This window comes from Canis lupus, chromosome X, assembly GCF_048164855.1.
Source record: "Canis lupus baileyi chromosome X, mCanLup2.hap1, whole genome shotgun sequence".
Lineage (NCBI taxonomy): Eukaryota > Metazoa > Chordata > Mammalia > Carnivora > Canidae > Canis > Canis lupus.
Genome location: NC_132876.1, coordinates 15,606,025 through 15,610,481, shown reverse-complemented (window position 1 = coordinate 15,610,481; position 4,457 = coordinate 15,606,025). Strand labels below are relative to the sequence as shown.

The 4,457-nt window shown below is 42.4% G+C and overlaps 1 pseudogene; it reads right to left on the bottom strand.

Moving 5' to 3' along the window:
• Positions 1-3,199: 3,199 nt before the first annotated feature.
• Positions 3,200-3,595, bottom strand: LOC140628406 (large ribosomal subunit protein eL31-like; annotated as a pseudogene).
• Between the last annotated feature and the right edge of the window lie 862 nt (positions 3,596-4,457).

Sequence of the window (4,457 nt, the reverse complement as noted above, 5' to 3'; positions counted from 1 at the left end):
GTGCTGCTTTGGGGGACCCCAGGGTGTCGAGGGCCACAGTAGCTGCCCCTTCAGAGGCACAGATGACAAACTTTAGTGGCTTCCTGGCTGCTCCATCTTTGTCAGCACAATGAGTGCACAAGCCTAGGGAGGTGTGGCTGCCCCATCTAGGTTTCAAAGGATGTCACCTCCTGCAGCCACAGGGGCCATACCACCGGAGAGACCCACTGTGGGTTCTTCCCGCAGAGCCATTGTGGTGACTTTGTCACCACAGTGGGTCTAGAAGGCAGAGCACTAAGCCGTGGAGGATTATTCACAAGCCTTAAGATTTAACGTTGTTTGCTCCATTAGGTTTTGGATTTACCTAGGACCTGTCACTTCTTTCTTCTCTCTCCCACTGGAATGGAAATGCCTGTCCCACTACTGTATTTTGGCTTTATTTTTTATTTAAATTCAATTAGCCTGTGGAGGCCGAGAAAAATTAAGGCCATCCCACCTAAAGTTTAGCATTAACACAAGTACAGCCATCTTAGGCCCCTGTGAATAAGAGCTGAACTTTATGGGAAAAACTGCAGAATGTCCTCAATGTCCTTGGCAGGTAATCCCATATCAGAAAGACAACAGAGCTCAGAATTGCCCTCAGCAGAGAATCCCATATCAGAAAGACAACAGAGCCCACGCCCATGGTAGAAAGTCTCATATTAGAATGAGAACAGAGCTCAATGCCCTTGAAAGCCCCACATCAGAATGTAAACAGAACTTGGAGAAATTCTTCCACCCCTTCTGAAAATCCCCTAGACCAGCCTATAAAAAACCCAGCTGTAACCCACTTCGAGGTCCAAGTCCCTGCTCCGCTGTGTCGGGTATACTTGGACCCAAGCTCGAGCTTGTACATAAACCCTCGTGCGCTTGCATCGGTGTTGGCTCCTTGGTGGTTTCTCGGATTCGCAATCTTGGGCACAACAAGCCAACATATAGTACCTCATTAGTTTCAGATGTAGTTTTCAGTAATCCATCTGTTGCGTGGAACACCCAGTGCTCATCCTACCACGTGCCCTCCTTAATGTCCATCACCCAGTTACCCCATCACCCAAGCCCCCTCCCCTCTAGCAACCCTCAGTTTGTTTCCCAGAGTTAAGAGTCTCTCATGGTTTGCCTCCCTTTCTGATCCACTACTGTGTTTTGGAAACCTGCAATGTGTTTGGTTTCACATGTTCACAGTTGGAGAGGAATTTGCCCCAGGATAAGTCATGAGTCTCACTCAGATGCGCTTTAGATGGTTTTGGTTGAAACTTTCAAGTTAGACTTTAGAATTGGTGCTGTAGTGACTTAAGACTTTGGGGGCTATTGAATTGGAATGTATTTCGCATGTAAAAAAAAGACATGAATGGGGGGGTGATTCTATTCACTATATTCTATTCTATTCACTATTCACTATAGAGTGAATATTTGTGTTCCCCCAAAATTCATCTGTCGAAACTTAATTCCCAATGTGGTGGTATTTGAAGGTGGAGCCTTTGTGAGGTGATTAGGTTATGAGAGGAGAGCCATCATGAGTGGGTTTAGCACCCTTGTAAAAGAGGCCTCTTCCTCCATGTGAAGACACAAGTGAATTCTCACCAGAAACTGAATCTATTGTTCCTTGATCTTGAACTTCCCAGCCTCCAGAACTGCGAGAAACAAATGTTTGATATTTAAGCCAATTAGTATATGGTATTGTCAACTGCAAGGCCCATTCATCTGCCTCAGTTCTTGAGTTTGGCCAAGAAAGAATTCAGAGCCAAACTCTTAAGCAAGCAAGGATTTAATAGCAGTTGAACCAAAAGTACACTCTTGAGATAGGAGGGTGGGCAGGCCCAGAGGTGGCAGCTGTGTGGGGGTGGGGGTGGAGAGTCAGGGTTGTTTTTTCTTTTTACATTTGAATAGATTATGGGTCAGAGCTAGAGCAGTGTCTGACTAAGGTCACAGCCAATCATCTAAGGGACTTCTACCAGTTGGGAAGGGAAGTTCTTGGCCTTATATGGTCCTTGTCAGAATGGTTAGGCAGACATTCTCTGCCGATTGGGGCAGAGGTAAAACCACAATTCAATGTATTATAATGAAGCTATAGGTTTCTTTAGGGCAGGGGTCATAGCAAAGAACACAAGTGCATCCCCTGGGTTCTGTCCCTGCTATCTGGCACTTGGCCTCCACCCTTTCATCAGTGGGAAAGCATTTGTTCCCTGTTCATATCTAGCTGTCAATCAGTATTTTTGTTATAACAGTCTGCATAGATTTTTTTAAAGATTTATTTATTCATTTATTCATGAGAAACAGAGAGAAAGAGAGAGAGAGAGAGACAGAGGGAGAAGCAGGCTCCATGCAGGGAGCCCGACATGAGACTTGATCCTGGGTCGAAGGCGGCGCTAAACCGCTAAGCCACCCAGACTGCCCTGCATAGATTTTTTTTTTAAGATTTTATTTACTTATTCCTGAGAGACACACAGAGAGAGGCAGAGACACAGGCAGAGAGAGAAGCAGGCTCCATGCAGGGAGCCCAATGTGGGACTCAATCCTGGGACTCGAGGATCATGTCCTGGGCTGAAGGCAGGCACTCAACCACTGAGCCACCCAGGCATCCCAACAATCTGCATAGATTAAGACAAAGATGGTCAGGGGTGTCTGGATGACTCAGCAGGTTAAGCATCTGCCTTTGGCTCAGGTCTTAATCCCAGGGTCCTGGGATGGAGCCCCATGTCAGGCTCCCTGCTCAGCCAGGAGCCTGCTTTGTCTCTGCTCCTCCCCTGCTCATGCTTTCTCTATCTCTCTCTATCAAATAAATAAATAAAATCTTAAAAAAAAGACAAAGATGTTCAGTGACCAGGAATAAGATCATTACATGAAAACCCTAAGCAATTGCTGGAGTTGAGATGGCAATTTGATTCTAAGCTTTGCAGAGGTCAAGGAAAAGGAGGAAAACCTAATCCAATAAATCAATTTTTAATTTAATTTATAATATATAATATGCATGTCATAATACATAATTTAATTAGCATATAAATATAATAAATATATACAATATGATAATATATGATAATATTGTGCTATATAATAAACATAATGTAATATATTAAATAATATAATTTAAATGATTACTTAATCACATTAATTAATCACACTCATAGATGACAAGCAAATTCCTTTTTTTTTTTTTTTGGTTTTATATATCTTTATTTGACAATCAGCGATCAGTTCTCATCCACATTAACTGTAGATTTTTGAAAGTGGTGATGGGTATCTAGGTAACCAGTGTGTAGAGCTTATTTGTATTTGTATTTGTATTTGTATTTGTAGAGCTTGTTACTTTTCTGGACAGCTGCACATGGATATGGTATGGAACATTCCTTATTCCTTTGGCCCAGACAGTTTTGTTGAGCCTGGTGTTGAGGCGCATATCTGGAGTTCCCATTTCATTCATGGTAAATTTCTGGATCTCTTTGAGTGCTCAAGGGGTACGCTTCTTGAAACCCACTCCATGAATATGCTTGTGAATGTTGATGGTGTATTCTCTGGTCACTACCTCAGTGATGGCAGAACGGCCCTTCTTTTTTTTGCTGTCCTTCTTTGAGGGAGCCATTCTGCTGGGCCCTGGTTAGAAAGGAAGCACAAATTCCTTTTTCTAAGAGCAAGGCAATTTTTTTAGATACTAGGATCTTGGAGAATTATTTGCTAGATACTTGTAAAAAGAATACTTTCTTAGTACTAATGAAATGCGACTTTCTCTTTTTAACCCTTCAACACAGGCTTTCTTATCCTTCAATAAAGGTAGCAAGCATTCTAGTAAAAGCAATCCCAAATACTGACATCCAAACATAAAACTCAGATTATGGTTTGCAAAGACCTGTCTTCAACAGCTTCCACGGAATCCCCTGGGCCCCAGGTGTTTAACTGGAGGTGGAAGAGGGAGTGTGAAGGCAATGAGTGTTAATTTCTAGTCATTTCACTTCTGAGTGATGGCAATGATGGGATGGTTGCCACCAAGGCTCACAGTAAGTACATGCATCTCCCAGTGGTCATCATCTCAACTCTCTGGTATCTGAGTCTAGGACAAAACTGACTAGTGAGGTTAAGCTCTGAGATCAAATCTGCCTCTATTACTTCCTACAGTGTAACTTTAGGGGAATCTATTAACCTTTTTTTGGGCCTTATTATATATATGGGGATAATACTAGTAGTACTTACTTTAGAGGGTTGTTTTAAGAGCCAGTGAGAAAATCTGCATAAAAGAGGTTGGCACAGCATACATGCTCACTAAATATTTAGTAGACATTGTTTGTGATTCAAACCCCAAATCCTAAAGAGGTCAGTAACTATCGCTCTGCAGTTTCCTGGCCAACGAGTGCACAGTTATCTTAAACATTAAATTCGAACTTCCTTTGCATTGAATGCTCTAGTAGAAGGGGAAAATGATAACAAAGATATTATTTTAGAAGTTAAGA